Source organism: Rhipicephalus microplus, chromosome 2, assembly GCF_043290135.1.
Source record: "Rhipicephalus microplus isolate Deutch F79 chromosome 2, USDA_Rmic, whole genome shotgun sequence".
NCBI lineage: Eukaryota > Metazoa > Arthropoda > Arachnida > Ixodida > Ixodidae > Rhipicephalus > Rhipicephalus microplus.
In genome coordinates, this window is record NC_134701.1 from 64,443,711 (window position 1) to 64,467,246 (window position 23,536).

Genomic DNA, 23,536 nt, shown 5'->3' on the forward strand with positions numbered 1-23,536 from the left:
GTCCATCAAAGGTCGAACTTTGTAGGACCGATCGTAGTCCTTTGTGCCGTAATCCGCCATGAGGTCATTGTTGTTCAGGTGAAGGCAGTTTGTTATGAGCTGGAAGCGTTTGTACGTCATCACCTGCGCGATTTCCTTTACATGAAAGAAGCTGTCCGAGCACCAATACATTTGCAGGTGGTGCATGCGATTGACGCTCATCAGAACAAGCAGTCCTATGTAAGCACGAAGCTCTAAACATGTCAGTGCCGTCCATCCTGCGCGGTTTGTTTGTGCTGCGTATAGGTTGGTTTGATCGACAATATGCTTCATAACATCGTCATCAAAATACAGAGAGAATGTTTCAAGTACAGTGCTTCTCTGCGAAAGCTTCTGAGATCCAAGTGCACTGCAATTTGTAGGAGTTGTGGCAACAAATTTGGATGAGTCCCACTGGTTGTCCACAGTCTTGTCATCAAGCTCTTCGGAAGGCTTCTTCGATTTCTTTTGTTTTTTTCTTTTTCCAACGTAGTGTTTGCGTCGGATTCCTTTGCGTTTGCTTGTACTCGGCCCTGGTAGCGGCGGCAAAGTGTCGTCCTCCTCGCTGCTTTCATGAGGGGCAAGCACAAACTCTTCGTCTTCAGAACTTTCGCAGTACTCATCTGTACTGTCATTGCAATTGTCCGGTAAACTGAAAAACAGTTCTAGAGCTTCCTCTGGGCTCAGGCATTTTTGTTTTCCTGCGTGGGAGAAGGAAATCAGCCGATTCAGCACCGTTATCACGCCAGTGTACGCACTCGACTCAATAAGCCTAAGCCTGCGGGCGCCAAAACGCACGTGTTACACGAGATTCATACATGCAAAGGTTTTTTCGTAACGTAGGGTAACTTTTATAGGCAATTGTATTTCTCAAAGCAATACCGTAGTGCAAGAAGCGAATATTTCACTTACCAGACATGTATCTGTCGTTGAATTAGCTTCAAAAACAGGCGCAAACTGACGAGACACGAGCACAAGAACACAACAAAATGTAACAGGAGCGCCTCCAGCTCCACCTCATGACACGGACAGAAAACTGCATAGAGTGTTTTGCACAAGGTCTCATAGATGGCGCCATATGAAAATTTCGAATATTAATTCATGTGTAAGCATTTTAGAGCGAAAAAACGACAACTCAAAAAGTGGGACCTATGTGTCCCATCATCCATCAAAGGGTTAAGATTAGATCAGAACACGGAATAAAGAAGAGGTCATCGGGTAGGCTTCGCCATGGGGACGGTGTCTCGTCGTTTTGTCCACAATGTACATAAGCGGCAGCTCCAAAGTCCTTAAGGAAGTCCGAGTCGTCAATATGAAAGGGCACACGATCGTCATAATTGCTATGTTGGTCAACACTGGGGGAAACGCAGTGACCGAGGAAGATGGCACCAGGGCGTTGTCATAAACAAGCAGGTACCACATGGTGAGCGCGTTCGGGAGCACACCGAGTGGCGCGAGCGAGAGAGAGAAACTTTATTTGCGCAAAACGCAGAGCATCTCAAATGGTCAACCACACAATGTGAAACAGAGTTGGTGAGACCACGCACCACAAACGTATATTTCTGTATGCTGTGGCGTAAAATACATGTAACCTGTGTAGGTTCGTGTGTGTGCTAGTGTTCTCTGTCATCACTCACCACTGTGGGGGCGTGGAAGATGCTGAATATTGTGTAGAAGACGACGAGTCACTCCATTATTGTTAGGTTAAGATTAGATCAGAACACGGAATAAAGAAGAGGTCATCGGGTAGGCTTCGCCATGGGGACGGTGTCTCGTCCTTTTGTCCACAATGTACATAAGCGGCAGCTCCAAAGTCCTTAAGGAAGTCCAAGTCGTCAATATGAAAGGGCACACGATCGTCATAATTGCTATGTTGGTCAACACTGGGGGAAACACAGTGACCGAGGAAGATGGCACCAGGGCGTTGTCATAAACAAGCAGGTACCACATGGTGAGCGCGTTCGGGAGCACACCGAGTGGCGCGAGCGAGAGAGAGAGAAACTTTATTTGCGCATAACGCAGAGCATCTCAAATGGTCAACCACGCAATGTGAAACAGAGTTGGTGAGACCACGCACCACAAACGTATATTTCTGTATGCTGTGGCGTAAAATACATGTAACCTGTGTAGGTTCGTGTGTGTGTTTGTTTAGATTCTGCGTAATGCCGCAGATTCCATTGCTGTGAGGTTCTTATGCAGCGCTAATAGAGTTTTCTATTGTCCCTCTAATACTGAAGAAATGTAGCAAAGTAAAGGTCTAGGGACATTGGATCTTCTATGGCTGCCTGCAAGGAAGCTCAGTGATTTCTGAAGCCTTGAGCCGCCTCATCCGCAAACTGGTTCCCGGTGATGCCCTCGTGTCCTGGCGCCCAAATAATGGTTTCGGTATATTCAGTTGGAAAGTCTTTATGAGCTTGGAATGCCTTTAACATAATTTGGAATGCCTTTAACATATTCTATTCTTTTCGTAGTTCCTACGTGCAGCCTTCGAATCCGCGATTACAGTCAACTGCTGATTTTTCGGACACCCGAATTTTCGGACATCATCGCTGCACCGCCACGAGCCCCATAGAATCAATGTATAAGGAAGTCTGAAATTTCGGACCCTCGAACCCCCCGGATTCCGATTTTCCGGACTTTTTGACACGACGGAAGGTCGGAAACCACCACTGACCTCCAGTGGAAACCACCACAACTGCGTCCCACGCGATTACGATCGCATAAATGAGCGCGCCGGTCTACTGTGGCGGCATCTGTTGCTTGGACTCGTTCATCGTTAGCGGAGAAACACACACGGCCTCCGAAATTCCTAACACTGGCCGTATTTATCGTGCAAGGGTGCTTCGCTGAAAATCGAAAATATCCACCCGGAAATTTTTTGCCGCCGATAAAGTTCCTTTCGCTTTAGCGCTTGTGCTCGTGCGTGCCACTTTGGCTTCCCGCGCAGCGCTTTCGCGAAGCTTTTCACCACTAACCGTCACACACCGATTTGGTCTGGCCATGCTGGCTATCTTGAAAGTTTACCAGCACCACCTCCAGAGTAGCCGAGGCACCGTCGCCTGCTGTCACGCCGTTTTGTTTACGCAGCCCACATGGTGTTTGGCTAGCCCAGCGCGTGGTTGTGCAATCGTGTGAAGTGTGCTCTGCAACGCAAGCCTAGGTGCTTCGATGCTCGTCAGCAAACTCCTTTGTTCACATCGTGAGGATTTCGCTTGCCTGCGATGGCCCCCACTCCGCCTTCGTGGTCCTCGCTGATGGCATCGAAGCGCGAAAAATGGTACCGTCGGTTAATGATGGAGAGGAAAGCCGCCATAATTAAGTAAGTGAAGAGTGGCCGATCGCAGGCTGGCGTGAGCAAGCAGTCCGGCATTTCCAAGCAAACCGTTTCCGATTTTCTGAGGAACAAAAACAAGATCTTGGAAGCGGTCGAGAAACTGTCTGGTGCCCAAAAGATTCATGCAAGCCAAGGTGTTCATCCAAAGCTTGAGGACGCTCTCGTCGTGTGGCTTAATTCAGTGATTGCCAAGCGGTTGGTTGCCAGTCTCGGGCTGCATCTTGAAACAAAAAGCGGAAACTCTCGCGATTCGAATGGACATCACGGATTTCAAGTTCAGTGATGCATGGCTGAGAAAGTTTGATCAACAGAACAGACGTGTTCTGCCCTTCGTTGACAACTGCGCTGCTCATGGTCACATCAATAACTTGAAGGCTATCCAGCTGGCATTTATGCTGCCCAACACCACTAGGATTCTCTAACCAATGGACCAAGGCGTTATCTGTAATCTGAAACTTTTGTACCGTTCACGTATACTCAACCGCATGGTGCTGTACCCGCAGGGGCGCCTGCGCAAGTAGGCGTTTGGTGTGTAGCGACACCACGGACCCGAGCTAACGGGGGAGTTTTGACTCCCTCCCACGCCTAGCCGTGCGTGGCTTTGCCGTGTCCGGGGAAAAAGGGATCCTGGGGGTTGAGCCGACGCTGGGTGATTGGACCGTTAAGGCCCCCCGGCAGAGGCAACACACCTTTTTGGCCCCGGCTTCACGTAAACGGCACCCCTGGGCTGACCCACCCAGGGGAAATCGGCAGTCGCCTTTTCCTATCTCTCTCTCCCTACATCTTCGTCTTTTGTTCTCACTTTACATCTTTCCTGTATTCTCCTCACTTCTTTTTACTTCCAATTTTTCCTGGCGGCAAGGGTTAACCTAGTGTAAATATCCAACCTTGGGTAGATATATTAGGTTATAGCGGCCATGTACGGCTGGCGCTTGCGCCTCCTTCGCGTCTCGCAGTGTCCCCTTGTTGGGCTCGGTGGTGGGTGGCTGGCATGGCCGCCGAAAAAACTATCAAATTTATGGGAACCCCTAGCCCTGTCACAACTAATCGCCCCTCTAAGAGGTGGCGCACCGATGTAATTCTTGAATTTCTCCCAAACAAAAAAGACAACTTCCCAAAATACCACATTATCCATTGTGAAAATACAGAAAAGAAAGCTAGAAACATTTCACCTTTCCTTGTATCGAAATGCCTTATAGAAACGCTGGGCGCAGGCTACAAGGCCACAAAGACCGCCAGTGGTGACCTGTTACTTGAAGTAAAAGACAACGCACAGTACCAGAGACTACATAAACTCACAGCATTTGGGGATCAGCCTATCACAATCACACCACATCGAACCATGAACACAGTGAAGGGTGTTGTATCAGATGGAGACCTGATGGACCTCTCTGATGATGAACTTCTAACAGGCTGGAAAGAGGAAAATGTCATTCAGGTGCAGCGTATCAAAATAAGAAGAGAAAATAAGGAAATCCCAACGAAGCACATCATACTCACTTTCGCATCTAGCACCCTCCCAACTGAAATAGCAACAGGATATCTTAAACTGCCAGTTAGACCATACATACCCAACCCGAGGCGCTGCTTTAAGTGTCAGAGGTTCGGGCACGGCTCCCAGAGCTGCCGAGGACAGATTACCTGCGCAAAATGCGGCACCAAAGGTCATACCGCTGACGATGACTGTCAGCTACAAGTGCACTGTGCAAACTGTGAGGGTGACCATCCTGCATATTCCAGGTCATGCGTGGCCTGGAAAATGGAAAAAGAAATTATTAGTACAAAGTTTAAATTGAACATAAGCTTCCGTGAAGCGCGGCAGCGCGTTTCCCCGCATTTTTCTGGGAACACATCGTACGCCGAAGTGGCGCGAGGGGGGTCAGCACCACTTCGGTTTTCGGCAATGCCTTGGACCGCGCCTAGCGTGCCGAGGCAAACGCCACAAGCCCCCATGGGGGGAGCAGCCTCGGCTGCCCCACCCTCCTCTAATACAGCCCCACCGAAGGCGCCTGTGAACCTTGGCAGCAGCCAGGGCACCACACAAACTAAAGAGGTCCCCTCGACCTCCAGCCCGGTGGGGTTTCAGGCTCCGTCTGTCACGACGAAGCCTACAACGAAAACATTATCTGTCGCCTCTCCTGAGGCGATGGACACATCAACTGCACCGGCGCAGACTGCGCCAAAAGAGCGGCGGGGTTCCCTCGACCGCTCTAAAAAAGACAAAACGGTAATTACAGGGCCTTCTAAAGGCTCTGTAAGATAAGTCACTTCTCTCTTTAGACACCAGCCACACTCATTTCGTACACACAGCACTTCTTCACTCCCATAATGGAGACACAAATTATACAATGGAACGTCAGAGGACTACTTCGAAACCTCGACGATGTCCAAGAACTTCTAAACAAACATTCTCCAAAAGTGCTGTGTGTACAGGAAACACACTTAAAATCCAAGAATACAAATTTTTTGCGTCAATATGTTGTCTTTCGAAAGGACAGAGATGATGCTGTGGCATCATCTGGTGGTGTAGCCATTATTGTTAATCGAGGAGTAGCATGTAGCCATCTACCACTACTAACATCCCTAGAGGCAGTGGCTGTTCGAGCAGTTCTATTGAATAAGCTCGTCACCATCTGCTCTCTATACATACCGCCGCAACACCGCCTGGAAAAACATGATTTTCACTCTTTAATAGCCGAGTTACCAGAACCTTATCTGGTTCTAGGGGACCTGAATGCGCACAGCGGTTTATGGGGTGACTGTCGATGTGATGCACGAGGTCGTCTCATCGAACAGTTCCTCTTTTCATCAGGTGCTTGTCTGTTGAATAGAAAACAGGCAACATATTATAACCTTGCAAACAATACTTACTCCTCCATAGACCTCAGTATCGCATCTCCTTCACTTGTACCATTACTTCAGTGGAAAGTCATAAATAACCCATACGGAAGTGACCATTTTCCTTTGGTTTTGAGTACACCAATAATACATGAATGTCCTCCACATGTTCCCAAATGGCTGATAAACAAAGCTGACTGGGAACAATTTCAAAAAATTACTCACTTAAGTTGGACCGAAATATGCGGATTAGGCATAGATGAAGCTGTGAAGTACTTCACAGCTTTTCTAACTGACGCAGCAGCCAGGTGCATACCGCAAACATCTGGAATGCCCGGCAAACGACACGTCCCATGGTGGAACACGGAGTGTCGTAATGCGCGAAAGGAACAGAACAGGGCATGGAGATTGCTGCGCAACTCGCCAACAGCGGAAAATCTTGACACGTTCAAGAAAATAAAGTCTCAAGGAAGGAGAACGCGTCGGCAGGCCAGAAGAGAACGCTGGCAGAAGTTTTTGTCAGGGATCAATTCATACACACAGGAGGCAAAAGTCTGGAACATGGTCGGTAGGATAGCAAGGAAACAAGTACACACACTTCCACTCGTAAACACTCAAGGTGATACCTTGGAAGATCAGGCAAACTTCCTCGGGGCACACTTTGAACGGGTATCCAGCTCGTCCCACTATACTGACACTTTCCAAAAATACAGAACAAGAATAGAAAAGCAGAAACTCGAACACAAATCCACTAGATACGAGGCATATAATCAAGCTTTCAGTCTAGCGGAGCTCCGAACATCTCTAAACTCCTGCGGCACTTCTGCCCCAGGTTCTGACCGCGTGGTGTATGAAATGCTAAAAAACCTACCAGCTGAAACACGAAAAACCTTACTTTGTTTGTACAATGCTATCTGGTTTTCTGGCACTATCCCTACCTCCTGGAAAGAGGCTAATATTATTCCTATTTTGAAAGAGGGCAAGGGCCCTTCTTTAGCTTCAAGTTATAGGCCTATTGCACTTACAAGCTGCTTGTGCAAAGTATTCGAAAAAATGATAAACTGCTGACTTGTACATATCCTTGAAACAAACAATTTGCTCGACCCATTTCAGTGCGGGTTTCGAGAAAGTAGATCCACCACAGACCACCTTGTTCGTATCGAGGCACAGATCAGAGACGCCTTTGTCCATAAACAATATTTTCTCTCTGTGTTCCTCGATATCGAAAAGGCGTATGATACAACATGGCGTTTCGGAATTCTAAGAGACCTGTCCCACCTTGGTGTGCGCGGAAGAATGTTTCATATAATCGAAAGTTACCTGTCAAACCGGACATTCCGTGTCCGTCTGGGCAGTGTGCTCTCTCAAACATTTGTCCAGGAAACAGGCATGCCACAAGGTGGCGTGCTTAGTTGCACACTTTTTATTATCAAAATGAATTCTTTGCACTTGTCCATTCCCTGCAATATGTTCTATTGTACATATGTCGACGACGTTCAGCTTGGCTTCAAGTCATGCAACTTGGCCATGTGTGAGCGGCAGGTTCAGCTGGGTTTAAATAAGGTCTCCAAATGGGCAGATGAAAACGGATTTCGACTTAACCCACAAAAAAGCACGTGTGTCTTGTTCTCTCGAAAGAGAGGCATGCACTCGGAACCTGACATTCGACTGAATGGGCAACGTCTGTCCGTCAAAGCCGAGCATAAATTCTTAGGCTTAATCTTGGACAACAAGTTGACCTTCGTACTGTACATCAAGTATTTAAAAACGAAATGTTTAAAAGCCATGAATGTTATAAAAGTGTTGTCACGTACTACGTGGGGTAGTGATAGGCAATGCCTCATGAACCTCTATAAAAGCCTCATCCGCACCCGCTTAGATTATGGGGCGGTTGTCTATCAGTCTGCCACTCAAAGTGCCTTGAAGATGCTTGACCCCGTGCACCATTTGGGCATCCGCCTTTCTACGGGTGCTTTTCGCACCAGCCCCGTAGAAAGCCTTTATGTTGAGTCAAATGAGTGGTCGCTTCATCTGCAGAGAACCTACATGTCCTTTGTTTATTTCCTTAAGGTGAAAGCAGACAAGAAGCACCCCTCATACTCTACAATTAATGATTTGTCGAGCTCAACTCTGTTTCAAAACAGGCCTTCGATGAGGCAGCCCTTCTCAATTCGCCTGAAGTGTCTAGCTGAAGAAACTGAAGTGTCACTTGAACACAGTTTAATGGCTCCTGTAGCATACCCGCCACCGTGGCAGTGGCAGAATATAGACTGCGATGTGTCTTTCCTAGAGGTTACAAAACATGCACCTATTGCCCATATCCGAACATACTTTCTGGAACTTCAACACAAATATACATGTCCTGAGTTCTTCACAGATGCCTCCAAGACTAACTCCTCTGTGTCCTACGCTGCTGTCGGCCCATCCTTTTCAGATGCTGGCCCTCTACATCCACGCACAAGTATCTTCACAGCGGAAGCTTACGCGATACTGGTGGCAGCTAAACACATCAAACAATCACAAATACAAAAAGCAGTAATTTATACAGACTCCCTCAGTGTGGTAACGGCTCTGCACAGTCTTAAAAAACAAAAAAACCCAGTCCTTGTCTCACTTTACTCCATTTTGTGCACACTTTACACGCAGAAACAACATGTTGTAGTGTGCTGGGTGCCAGGGCACCGTGAGATCCAAAGCAACGTAAGGGCGGATCAGCTCGCTGCATCCGTCCATGAGAGCACCGTCATTACATCCATATCAATCCCGGCCTTTGATCTTAAGCCGTCTCTCAAACTAAACCTCAGGGACTACTGGCAGAGCAAGTGGGATACACACACACAAAACAAACTACACGTTATCAAGCCACACCTTGGCCATTGGCCACCAGTATCAAAATCACGTCTAACAGAGGTAACACTAACAAGACTCAGGATAGGGCACATATACACGACACACACACATCTTTTATCCGGTGGTGATCCACCATTGTGTGATAAATGTGGTGAGGCTTTAACAGTTCTTCACTTTTAATCCAATGTAAACAGTTAGACACTCTAAGAAGACAACACTTCCCATTACCCTACCGACAACATATACCTTTACACCCTGCAATGTTTGTCGGTAGGGAACCACTTTTCACCCATAAATCATTGTTAGCTTTTTTAAGAGATGTTAATTTTTACCATGTATTATACCCAGGCATTGCGTAGCGTGACCTCTCAAGAGAGGTCGCTGCTGCTGTGATTACATTTAAAAGCACTTGCCTCGCAGCCCTTGGACACAAGGGCACTGATGAGGCAAGTGTGCTAGTGCCAAATATTTTTACGTTTTTATTATCAAAACCTTTGTCACCCTTTTTAATATGCATATCACGCCACTGTCATGTCTTTAATACTTATGTTTTTACCCGCATTATCGCGAGGAATTTTAAGGCCCCTATACAGCCACGCAACATATCATTGTCTGCATTTCTATACTCATTGAAATGGCGCTCTTTGGCCATCAATTGGCCCTTGCGCCATAAAACACCACACATCATCATCATCATCATCGCATGGTGCTGTACTCGGGAAACGGGAAAAGCTACAGCGTTGACCTTCGGTCTGCTGACGGAATGCTTGCAGACGCATGGAAGGCAATAATGCAAGTCACGCTTCGCTACTGCTTTCGCCACGCGGGCTTCGTACTCGACACAGAGGCAGCATACTTGCCTGAAGAAAGCGACAGCATGACTGACTTGTGCCCTCTCATGGACGATATTATCAACGACCTCCGCTCTGCTGGTGCTTCCATGCCCACGGAAATAACTTGTGAGTGGTTCGTCGACGCTGACAACGAGCTCGACTTCTACGCAGAGCTAACCGACGACGAAATAGTCAGGTTATGGCAGATTCAGACTACTCCGATGTCGAAAAAGAGGAACCAACGCCTGCGCCACCTACGACCGCCGAATTGATGCGAGCATTGATGACGCTGTCATCGGTGTATAGTGATGACATGACCCTTGCTCAGATCGAGGCGAATGTGATCACATGTAAGCGGAACGCCGTTCAAACAAGGATCAACAAGTTTCTCAAGCCACTGCAGCTCTAACACCGGCTGCCCTGACGGCACCCGCTGTCGGCTGCATGCATTTTTTTTTTAACGGCTCTTTTCAGAGCCACCCACTGATGCTTTGGCAGAGTTCCGGAAGTCTGGTACTTCGATCTTGACCCTCTTGATTCGAGAAATATCAATGAAATGGTGCATTTTTTTTGCTTGTATGGAGAAATATTAGCAAAATGGTGCGTTTTTTTTGCTTGCATAAAAAATTATCAGTAAAATAATGCGTTTTTTTTTCTTGCATTTTTTTTTTTTCGGACTGCCCGATTTTTCGGAAGGTTTTTCGCTCCCTGGAGGGTCCGAATAATCGGCAGTTGACTGTATTGTCAGTGGGGCTTTTCGCTTCCTGCCTTCTTTGATTTCTAGTGCAATCACTATCTCCTCCGCTTTTGCAATGGAAGCTTGGGGTATGGAGGCACAATGGCCACCATGCTCTTTGCATTTGTCTGATATGGTGCAGCGTTTGTAATTCTCGCCGTATTTAAATATTTTGTTCTTTTATCTATGTAAGCAGCTCTTGCTTTACGTCTTCCAGCATGTAAAACTGGATCCGTGTTCTTCGATAGGGGACATATCTTGTACCAGGCTCTTACTAGGCACGACGATTCTTTGGCTATGCGATGTACTTCTACTTGTTTACCGAGGCCGATCCGCTGAAGAAGTTCGCTGGCGGTTGGCCTCTGTAGCAGGCGGTTAATCTGGGTGGTTACTTGCGCTTTGCCAACTCATCAAATGTATTGTGAAGTCGGAGCGCTAATAGGTTCGCAGTTGTATTGCTTTGTGGTAATTGCAGAGCCATTTTATACGCCAAGGTGCACGAGGGGTGCTACAGGTGCTGCGTGCGAAACAGCAGTACAGTGGACTCCCATTAAACGAAACTCGATTAAGCGGAAAAGCCGCATAATCGAAACTATCTGGGCACATTTGGTTGGTCTCCAATATATTTAATGATAAAATGTTTTGGGTAATCAGAACATTTTTCTAACTTACATTGGTTAAATGAAACTAAAATAGGCAAAATCGATGAACGGCATTAAGTGGCAACGGCAGTCTAGCAACCATGAAACAATTGCCAAAGCTAGTCTAGCCAAGCCAATCCAGTGATTGCACATGTCCGCACACGCTGAGCAGCAATCGATGTACCGTCGTGAACTTAAGGAACTTATAGCTGATGTTCAAGATGAGGACCCGTGCTCAAGGGGTAATGAGATGGTGTGAGATCCAGAGTCCATTTCACTGGCTGACAGCGCAGCAAGAGATGCTGTCATCTTGTTGCAGCGCTACTTTGAACACGATGGTGGCACAGAGTTCCTGCCCAACCTTTCAGCAATGCGCTTCTACAGTGTGAGAAAGTGCTTGAACAAGGTCAAGCAAATTATTACCTCCTTTTTGGCGAGTCAGCAATATTAGAAACATTTTTCTTTTGATTACTATTGTAGTATTGTATACTTCAAAATGTTTTTATTCAGGCAGCCACAGTTGGTGCCTTTGAAATAGTCATAATTCATTCATTTTGTGGGCTTTGCTTAAATGAAACTTCTCATAAGTGGAACAAATTTTCTTGCCCCTTTGAGTTTTGTTTAAGAGGAGTCCCCTCTATGTGGCCTGATAAAGCCACTACGGCCAGCCATGGACAAATAACTGGAGGGATTAGGCTTCCGCATGTGTGCACAGTGCTGACGCAGTTGTGGGAACGTGGGCAACGTGACCAGAGCGGGATGCGAAGATAGGTCCATTTGGTCGCTTTTGTTGGCAGTTGGTGTGCAGCAGGGGTGTAGATGTCGATAGCGACGCAGCACTGACCTCAGCGTTGTCTTGTGGTGTGCACTGACATGGTTATACAGGTCAACGTACTCTGAAAACCTCGTGCTCGAAGAGCCAAGCTACACGCTACACGAGTTGTGATGCATGGACTACATGGTTTGTCAGCGTGTCAATGGGGGAGGAGGGCCCTTTCTGGGCATCAAAGGGCATGTCAGTATTCCAGTTACATGCCTGCTGGTTCACATTCTTCGTGAAGAACTCTGCAGGAGGCATGTGATGGAACCCAGCAAGGATGGACGTTGGAGGAGGCTCAGTAGGTGCACCTTGACTTGGGTAAGCACCTGTGGTAGTCAATACATGAGGGCTTGTGCGCAGGTCGGTATGGCAAATGGCTTTCTCTATATCAGGCGTGGCATGGGCGATCTACTGTGCCATAAGTGAACCAGGCACATAGTCTTCTCAGCGTATTGGAAGTTTGGCTGTAGATGGCTGGGGCTTTAACTTCAGCTGCCGGAGACTGAGGGCGAAGCTAGTCGCTGCTGGCAGGATGGGCAGAGCGTTGAGGTTGGTAAGAGTAGCTTTTGGACGTCATTGATGGCGAAGCCTTCCAGTCGGGGGGCGAATAAGGGGCATGCCAATGCCCGTAGCCGTAGCAGACTCAGGGGCATGTGGCGACATAGCCATGTTGGAGTTTGACATGTCAGATGGTGGGTCGTGGAGGTTGAAGAAGCTGCGCGGATGGCGAAAATGCCTGAAAGACCATCGGCTGAGGATGTCGGAAGAAACGCATCTCGTGGCAGACTGGTCGATGGCAGCAGGAACATATGGAACATCATTTGGCAGGTGGTCGTGATTGGAACTCGTTGCTCTGGTGGCCGGAAGTGAGGTTGGAGGTGGCGTAATTGGGTAAAGTCATGGTCAAGGCAGGGCTGTGAGCCAATTGGTACTGCTCACTGCTACTCTGGGTAAACCTGCACGGGTCCCCATAAACAGATGGTAGGTGAGGCCGTAGCAGCAAAGCACCGCAGAGCAGACATCATTGTAGGGCTGCGGGCCGGAGCTTGATACAGCAGCTAGATTACGCAGCTCTACCGGAAGGGCGTCGAGAAGAATAGCGTGTATCGTTGGCTCTGCCGTGACGTCATTCAACGCGAGAGTTGTGTCAAGCTGCGTGAACCATACTTTGAGGTAGTCTGGGTAGAAAGGCTTCACCGGCAGGCAGAGTCGCCGAAGCATGTCAGTGGCCGCTCATTGAAGTGCGCATTCGCCGGGTCACCGCTTGTAGCGAGAGGCAGGCAGACGTGATAAATCTCTCCACTTTATTCCTCAGGATCAAAGCAGAGTGGCAACGGCTGGGTGCGCCCTGGCCCCTAGGCACGAGGGCTCGTTTTATTTTAGCGTGGGCCTCGAGCTCAAGGCACGAGCGGCGCGAGAGGTGCAGTGCTGTGACTGATGAGTGATTATGATGACTAGTTATGAGCATGAAGGCACCACAAATTTATTGCAATTCTTGCAAATTGGCGCATCTAGCGACCGCGGCATGAACTAGACGGAAAGTGATCTGACACTTGCCGGATACTGACACTCACTCGGAGCTCATTCCAAAATCAGTTAGCAAACGACATCGCAAGCTGCCACCGCAGCTGCCCCAATTACCCGCTTCTGCGCATATCTTCCAAAACGTGTTCTTAAAGGGCCACTCACCAGGCCCCATAACAAATTTTAGTTATACCATGGAAGTTGTTGTGTGTCCGATGAAGAGCATTAGCCATAAGAATTTTTTCAATTGGTTCATTATGAGCTGAGAAAGCTGTTTTTTTCTTTTTTAAGCAGTGTGAAACGAGGTTGAGAGAAAGCGAGCTGGAAACCTTTTCCACTCCCCCGCCTAGCAAGCCAAATATTTTCTCTACCCTCTGCGGCATTTGACCAAGAGGTTGCATGCGCATGGCGTGCCCGAACAAGCCTAACCCTAGAGCACGTGAGCGGCGTTGTTTAGTTGACCAGTGTTATTTTGTTGTTTACTGCCTGTTTTTGAGGGACGATTTGGAAACACTGGCTTAGACGCGACAGAATAGATGCGAACAAGGAGTGCTCGAACGGGCAGGACCATCAATTTCTTTTACAGAACGGGCGTCTGCTTGATGCGCTAACCGCGGGAACGGGTACGCATGCGTAACACAGGCACATTAGCCCAGCATCTCGGTGCTATTCACGGGGGGAAATGGAAAAGACTCACACATTCTCTTATTGCATCTCATTATTTGTCTCAAATTTTGTTCATCTTTTCATGCAACAAATTACCTATGCTACACATGCCATGTTAAAAGATTTTCGCAACGTCACGACACCACTGTTGGCAACCTGAGAACACGGTCGTCTACGTAGAGGTACATAGAGGACCAATGTCACTGCACTGCGGTGTACCTAGGGCAATCATACGTGTACGTCATGCCCTCATTCTCTGGGCGCATGCCCGTGAAGAAAAGGGGAGCAGCTTTCATCTTGAAACTTGACCCATTTTTACAACTCATAGCGTTGCAAATTTCAGCAAATTTCAGCAGATGTGATTGTGAACGCCCCCAACTACGCATTGCACTTGTCAGCTAAATATGGTAAAACCTGGTGAGGGGCCCTTTAAGGGGGCAGACGGGTCGGACCGAAAAATCACGAAAAAAATGTTTTTTCTTTAATGCCATTTTTGAATTCTACAAGCATTTTTACACCTGCCTGCCAATTTTCGGACTCCAGAAAGCGATAATTTACTTGTTATATTATTACAAAGAGGACTCGAGAGCTCAATTTGTGCAAAATCTGACGAAAAAACGCCACTTTTTTCGCGACGTAGAGCTACCATTTACCGAATGTCATAGCCACGATCTTGGTCTTGTTTGAAAGCGTGTTTCTCCATCTTCAGATTCCCGCTCAGACAACCTTGCTGCGCTCATTCGTTGCCGAAAAAAAAGCAACAGAAAAAAGGCAATGTATGCGACGCTATTGGTTGTTGAGTACACGTGACCATGAAGTGCCCACTTCATTGGCTGATTGGGCTCGCATCGTCTGCTCGCCGCGTCAACAACGCGCGAATAACGTGTTGTGCCGCCATACCGTCTGTGCTTTGACTTGCGTGTCCGCGATCAAAGTTGTTGCAATGCCAAGATCAGTGCAAAAGTTTTATATACCCGTCATATGTTCGATAAAAAAAAAAAGAAAGGCTCAAGGCGAACAACTTTAAGGCGCATCTCTTGACGAGTTGCGTCAACGAAGAACGAGTCCGCCGCCGATGCCGCGGACGCAAGCTTGACGGCCTCGCCAGCCTGCGATGTTCCCAAACCTGACGAATCTCCGGCACATCCATCATCGGAACGTGCAGATGAACATTGCGCACATCGAGACTCCACGAGCACCATCTCATCCGCCGAGGCGCCCGAGACAGGCGACGGAGAGTTAAGCCTAGTGGGTCCCGCTGGTCACTGACGCTTCGCAAAGCAGCGGCCGCCTCTACCGTGACACAACCTTGCTAACGAAATCGGAGCTGCAGGTAAGGTGTACAAAGGGCCGATTCAAGGTTGCAAGAACTGGCATCGACGGCCGCGTCGAAAAGAAAATTTGAGTTTTTGAGGAACGGCGCACCATCCAGCGCCGCTCCCCTGGAGCAAAGCGAAGAGGAGGCAAGTTTTTTGATCGCCGATCTTGGCTGTATCGGTCAACTGCTCGATGCCATGAAATGTAAAGTATGCCACGGAAGCGTCAGTATTCACAGACAGGACAGGCAATACGGCCTTGCTGTGAAGATGTGTGTGCGTTGTGTGAACTGTGGCAACATCGCGCAAGCGTGAAGCTCTCCGCGAGTGGATGGCACACAGAAAGTGAATTCGTTCACCATCAATATTCTCGCCGCTCAAGCCACGCAGGCTACTGGGAACCGTCAAGTGGCTATGAATGATATATTTTCCACCATGAATATATTCATCGCGGACTTCACAAGAAAACGTGGCAGGGATGTATGAAGCAAAAATTTTCAGCTACTCGTGCGACCGAAAAAGTGATGGGTGAGTGCGCGAGTGCAGTTCGTGAGCTGTACAAGGAGCTGTATATTGACTATGCCAACAGTATTGCAGTCTTGTACGACGGCTCGTGGATGACGTGCGGGCACTCATCCCACATGTGCAGGGAGGCAGTGATCGAGCTCTTCACTGGCCTTAGTGCTGCACTACGTGGTTTTGAGTAAGTACTATGCCGGGTGTGAGCGTGGACCGAACGAAGACGACCCGGCATATCAATAAGGCTTGGCAGGACAGACACATGTGCCAGAAAAATAGTACAAAAAAAAGCTGGCGAAATGGAAGTTCAGGTAGCTGTGCTCCTCTTTGAGAGATCCTTAAAAAAAAATGGCCTGACGTACACAACAATTTCGTCAGATGGTGACAGCCGCACCTTTCTAGCTTTGCAAGAAGTGGATGTCTACGGCTTCATAAAAGTACAAAAAGAGGACTGTGTCAATCACGTCCAAAAGCATATGGATTAAGTAGCAAGACAAAAAGGAGGTGCCTGTAAAATCCTCGGAGGAAGGGGAAAGGTCACCGGGGACCTCATTACAAAGTTGAGTTCTTATTTCGGCTGGGCGCTTAAATCTCACAAAGGAGATCTTGACGCCATGCACAGAGCATTGATGGCGACCTACTATCGCGTCTCTTCTAATGATAGTGAGTCAAATTACAGCCTGCGTCCCACAGGCCCAGACTCTTGGTGCAGGCAGAACGCAGCTGCTGCCAAATGGAAGCCAGCTTCGAGGCACCATTACAATTGCCTCTACATGTGTGCAAGGTTTTTCTGTCAGTATATGAGCGCCTGTCTGATAAAGGGCTTCTAGAAAGGTGCCAAAGAGGTAAAACCCAGAATAGCAATCAAAGCCTTCAGTCTACGATCTGGGCTTTGGCACCTAAGCAGCGTCATGCTTCACTGTTTGCGGTTGAAGCTGCAGTTGCGGATGTAGTAATGAAATTCAACGGTGGCAACTTGAGAACGTCAACAGGCATCCTCAACGAACTCAATCTCAACCCCAGTCTCCCAAGCAAAGACGAATGACCGAGAAGGACATATAGCGAGTGGCTGACTCAAACCGCAAGCGTGCCTCGAGTGAAAAGCTCCAGCAAGCACTAAAGAAGCGCCACCGCAGTGCTAAGCACCAGTCAGACTATGTTCCTGGTGGATATTAGTATCTACTTTGTGAAATATGCATTTTCTTATTGTTGTTTTTGTATAAAGTGTGTGTTATCTGTTCTTGCCGTTTTTCTCAAAATGTGAATTTATGACTCTGTTCAATCTTCAGGCCTCAATATCTTGGCAGCTATGGCAGCTAGAACAATAATTTCTTTTGCAATAGAAACCTGTATGTGTGTAGAATGCAAGTATGAAATTGGAATTTAGAAAACAAGCCTTTTCAATTAATTATTTATCACGTTTGTAATAGCATGCCAACTGCTTATTCTGTGTTAAATTCAATCTGTCGTAAAATAACTAAAAAAGCCAAATAAAATTAACTACTTCCATTATTTCAGTCTTCAATCATTATTCTATGTTGCCATATCTTAAATGTTGCTTTTAATTAGGCACTTTTTTTCTAATGAGGCCTTAAACAATGGGGATTGAACTTGCATTATCTTGGGAATGAGGTGAGTGTCAAGAAAAGTAATTGCATATTTGAAATCAACAGAAAAAACTGCACAAACCTGTGCAGTTTCCTCAAGATCACTGAAGAAATAAAGAAAAAGTGTCAAAAGAAGTCTGCCCCCTTAACCAGCAGCCGACGACACCGTAGCTGCTCTGTAGCTCTCGGCAACACTGCTCCTGACCATATATTTTCTCAAACGGAGCTTGCGTTTATGTCTAGGAGTTTGCCATCTGCGTTGTGTGCTGCTACATAATGCGAACAGGGAAGCACCTCGCACAATGCAGAATGTCTCAACGCAGCTCTGCGATAGGGTGTTCGAAAAGCAGCTTCGGAAGAGACAAGCCCTGTCATCTTTTTTCAACCGAACTAAGGCTTCAAAGGATATGGATTTGCACTTGCTGCCCACCAGAGCTAATGTGGGTATCTCCAAAGCGTGATTTTTTGTGCTCTGGAGACTTCGAGGATAATGGCTATGAGACTAGCCCCACTTTGTTGGGGAATCTCGGCATGTCAGCGAAACGGCACTATCTGAAGCCTGGTGCTGTCCGCTCCATTTTCTCCGAAGAGTGCGAGGGTCTCACGCATGTCATTGTATTCGGCACATTCATTTTGGGGGCCCCTGAAACTCTCATGTTGCAATCACTGCACGTGGAATTACTATCAAGGACGAGGCAGATAATACAATTTTCTACACGATATGACATGCGGCGTTTGATCGTCCAGCATGCTGCGCATGAGGATTTGGCACACATGCAGCAAATGAGGAATTGGCGGCAGTCTCCACACACACACTTGAAAAACGTATTCTCATAATGAAGCACAAAAGAAACAACTTTGCTCAGCCTCGCTTCAGTCTGTAAGAACATAATGAATAACACTATGCCCTCGTGAAGTACATTCGTGAAGTACATGAAGTATAAGGACGTTGCAGAACAGCAACAGTGCTCCGATAATTAGGCCTAGGGCGGCAGATGCCTGCCATCGCTTACCTCGTTCGCAATCACACACAAACTTACCGTGAAGCACTTGTTTTCGACAACACGATTAAGCTTTGCACTCATATTTAGTGCATTAGCATATGCTATTAACTTTCTCAGCAACATTGATGTGAAGAGCAAAGGTGGAAGCGAAGTGAGTCAGCCCACCAATACGCTGGTGTCACTGTGTTTACCTGCGAAATGGCTGTTGTCTTGCAAAAATGGTGCACTTCAAACATCACTTTACTCAATCCGGCACTCTTTCATGTCACAGGCAAAATGTACTAGATGTTGCACCACTGCAGGCGGTGATGTCAGCTAATGCTCCGAGGGCTGACTCCATCGACTCTCCTTGGCCATGATGGGGAGGAACACCAGGAACACAGCTCGGTGCTGTGCCACAATCGTGGTGTGTTGCTTGAGAGGTGAGGTGGAGTAAGGGAATTAGTTCGGCAGGAGAGAGCGTACCGGTTGCCCAGCAGGAGAGAGCGCACCGGTTGCCCACCCCATGCTGGTGCATGCGACGTCATGGCCGTTGACAAGTGCACTGAGGTGCAGCCACCTCGCTCTCACCATCCACTAAGAATACAGCCAACTGCTTGAAAATACAGGATATGAACCTTCTTTAAAAGAATCGCCATACCGTAATACTCGTGTAAGGGCCACTCTTTTTTTTTTTCAAAAATTTTGCAAGGTGCGGCTTTTACGCGAATTAGGTTGATGACAGCTCACCAAAGGTCTGTACTGTTTATGCAACAGCAGCAGAGTGCAAGAGAGACGCAAATGACATGTCAGAATTGTTTTTATTCAGATTCCATTTAGCTGTTGCGGTCCTCGTTCTCGGAGGAGCTCGCCTCGGCGACCACGTCTTCCCAGAGATGGTCATCTTCGGTGCTGTTCATGCAGTTCGAAATTCTTGTAACCTTGAAGCTTTTTGCAACGACTTCTACTGACATGGCACGTCACGCATTCACAATCCGTTCACACACCTGTTGGAGCAACGCCCGCTTCAGCCGTCCTGCAGGGGTCTTCTCATGGATGCCTCCAGCCATCCATTCAGGCTAACATCGGCGAAATTCCACTTTTAATGGTGCGGTTAACACATACGTCGAGCGGCTACAGCACACTCGTCAGCCCTTCGGGAATAACGGCCAAGTCCGTACGAGTTGTGGCAAGTTGGTTCTTGACGCGATCGATCCAAGTGGCCCCTGAAACTGTCCAAAAACAAGGAGGGCTTTCCGTTGTAACAGCCCTCCAGGTCTGTTTGCCCAGACGGTCTTGATCCAGTCAACGACCAGTTCCTCGGATATCCAGCCCTTGTTTGGGAACGTTTGACGATTCCCTGAAAGAACTTCTCTTTTAGGAGAGCCTTGCTTTTAAATACAACGTACGACGGAAGCTTCCTGCCGTCTGCCGTGATGCACAGCATCAAAGTGCATCCTTGACGTTCTGCACCAGTCGTGTGCTCAGACACACTTTTCGCGCCTTTAAAATCCACTGTGGTGCGCTCCGGTGCATTGAACCACACAGGTGTCTGGTCCGCATTCCCAAATTGAGACTGATCGTATTCATGTTCCCTCCTGAGAGCATATTCACAAAGCGATGAAACTTTATGACATGGTTTTCCCACTCGCGCGGCAGTTTTGGGCAAATCGTTGTTTGGCGCTGATTAAAAAGCTGGTTGCGGTTCATAAACCACGTTGCCCAGCCCCGACTTGCCTTGAATTGTGCTGGGGGTATATCCATGTGGCGAGCAATGTTGAGAGCTTCGACGCGTATTATGTCGGTCGATACGGCGCAGCTGTCCCTTTGTGTGTCGACGACGTAGTTGAGGAGCTCGCTTTCGAGTTGCGGGTACTTGCACTTTTTCCCGCAAAACGCCTTTTGGCTCCTGTTAGTAGCGGCGAGGGCATCTTTTTGCTTCATCTAGTAACGCACGCGCTTCTTATCGACGTCGTACTTCCGTCTAGCTTCCCGCTTCCCGTGTTCCTCGGCATAGTCAATCACTTGCAGCTTAAATGCTGCAGTGAATGATCTCAGATGCCGGTCCATCGTCTGTCACGTGCGCTGGCTTCTGCAGGGTTCACTATTACCAACAAAGGGACACCGACGACACCAGTCTGAAGTCTCGCTGCCAACGTATGAACACGATGCTAGGAACGATGCCGACAAAGGGGCCGCACAAGGCAAATATGGCGGCGCGCTGTCAACTGCGTGGCCAGTGCGTCGGCGGAAGTAAAATAAAAGCAGAAAGCTTGCAGCGCCATCTGGTTTAAATAAACTAACTACACTTTTCTGGCGGGACTTCCTGAACTTTATTATTTTTTCTTCGAAATTTCCACTTTTAAAGTTGGGGTGTGGCCCGTACACAAGTGCATACGGCATTGTCAGAGTTGAGTTTCAGTGTTTTTGGACTTTTTTGCTAATTCCTGTTCAGTATTCCTTTAAGCCCATTTTCACGCAGAAACAATTTTGGGTGCGAAGCAGCTTATGGGCGCCCGGGCTACTGTAAAAACCAGAATATAGGTCGAATCTTTTCTCAATAAAGAACAATGAAAAGTCTACCCTCGTCTTATATACCGGTCATTGGCAGAAAGAAATATGAAAATCTTCGTTGCCATCGTGAGCATCAGCAGTGGCGCCGTTGGGCAAGGCTAGGCAAGGCCTATAGTGTTATAGCAATGCCATTTCGCCTCGGTTATGTACTGTCGGTGGAGTGTTTTCTTTTTTTCTATTTCCTTTAGAAATGAGTGGTAGTCTACAGCAGTTTATGATAGCCTTAAAGAAAAAAGTTGAGTACGCCAAAGCACACGGCAACCTAGCGCCACAATGGGGATTGGTGCATCGGAGAGAAGTGTCTTGATACTGGAGAAGCCAAAAGCAGCGCATCACATCCTGCAGCAACAAAACAAAGAAAAAAAAAAGCTTCGTTTCGTGGATGGACTGCTCTGCACCCCGAACTGGGAATGTCGCTCACCCAATTCATCTGGGAGCTGCATGCAAGGTAACAGCGGAATGCATCCACGTGAAAGCTCTCAAGATAGGCCACGACTCTGGGCTCACAAGGGTGTAATTCAAGGAATCGCCATTGGGGCTGCATGGATTTATAAAGCCGAAGGGCTTTGCGCTGAGGCGGCGTGTTTGCTTCTTTCCACAAATGCTGCATAAGTAGCGTATCGGATGGAACGGAGGACGGTCCTCTCTGGGACGTTACTAATGACGTCGCCGAACTCGAGTTCAGAAGAGTCTGGGTGACAGTGCCTTGTGGCCTTCTGGCGTTTAGCTATAGAAGATTAGTGTCCAAATAAAAAGAAATGGCACCACAGTGCAGCTGGTTGTGTCGCGTATTTGCCAAGGTAAAGGTGTGCTGCGGTATTTTGCAATTTTTGACAATTTCTCTTTGGGAATTCGGACAATTTATCGCAACAGAGACTTCCATCGTTGTGCGGCGGTGGTCGGCCACTTGGCCCTTCATGCGAGCACGCAAGAGATTTGTTTTTTTTCCCCCACATCTGAATGAGAATTTTTGCCTGAGGAACGTATCATACGACCGCAGTTTGCCACAGTGCCAGATTTTGCTGCTGTTGCTGCAAAATAATATATTTTTCGGGAATGTGTTAAGCAGAACGTATTAACTCATAGCTCTATAGGGGCATTCTTAGTGTTTGCAGTTTAGAATGTAGTAGCAGGAAAATCGTATTAAGCAGGAACATATCAATAAGGTTCTACGGTATTAGGCTGACAAGTAAGATGTTGGTTCCAATCTTGTGTACTCTAATGATTAGCTGAAATAAAGAAGCCATTTTTCTCATTTTCCAATCACTCAGCCCTGATGACCTAATTTGAATCCATGTTCATTTATTTAAAAATGCTTGCACACTGGCCCATTTTTTTGTGTGGTCTTCAGAGGTTCCAACTACGAGAAAAGCACGCACAAAAAAATTATCCGGCCAAAACAAAAAAATTCAGGGCTGAAAGGATTAAAGACATGATTCAATTGCGCACTTAGCTGAATCCAATTGTCATACTGAAACACTTGTCTGCATATATTTATTGTTTAACACAGTTCTTTGATAACAACACTCGATCTGTGTTTTATTCTTTCTGTGCTTCGTTTCTTCTCAACTCCTGTTTTTTGTTGGTGTAACATTGGTGTATTTCGTACTTGGTTTTCGTTCAAATAATTATGTGTGATTGTTCTGTGCCGTACTGCTGTGTTCAGTTATTCTGCTTTTTCTTGTTTCAAACGTCGAAAGTTGTGACAGTGATGCTCACCCCTGTAAGAATCCCTATGGGGGGATTGACAGTAATGTGAAAATAAATAAATAAAAAATAAAACATCATGTCCAATAAGAGAGTGCCTATCAGATCTGCTCTCTTTCTCTCTCCTAGTTGTAATCTTTTTAGCACATTATTTGAACTTTGGGGTCCTGGAGAGAAGTGCTCTAGCATTTAGAAAAGCGTGGAGGAGTCATTTTTCATGCCCATCGAGATTACTGATTTTGTTGGTGACACTCACTTCCAGAACAAAAGCTAAGGGAGAGGTCATTGCATTCAGTGCTAATTAATGCCTCTGCAGCTGCTCATGCTTGTCACTCGTTACAAGGCCACAAGAAAAACAACTTGCATGATTAATGCACCTACTGCTGTCGTCTAGTGATAACAATACTTGACTATCAACCCGAAGACGGTGGGATCGAATCCCGGCCGCCACAGCCACATCTTAATGAACACAATGTGCTTGTCTGCTTAGATTTAGGTGCGCATTAAAGGAGCACTGGCACCAAATTTCGAAGGTGAGATAATGAGCAAGATAGATTTCTGTCGAGAGTT

The 23,536-nt window shown here is 47.2% G+C and overlaps 1 protein-coding gene across 5 annotated transcripts in view; it reads left to right on the forward strand.

Annotated features, from left to right (window-relative positions):
- The window catches only part of Hipk (Homeodomain interacting protein kinase), a 162,753-nt gene that overhangs the window by 133,579 nt on the left and 5,638 nt on the right, over window positions 1-23,536 (forward strand). The window lies entirely within an intron of this gene.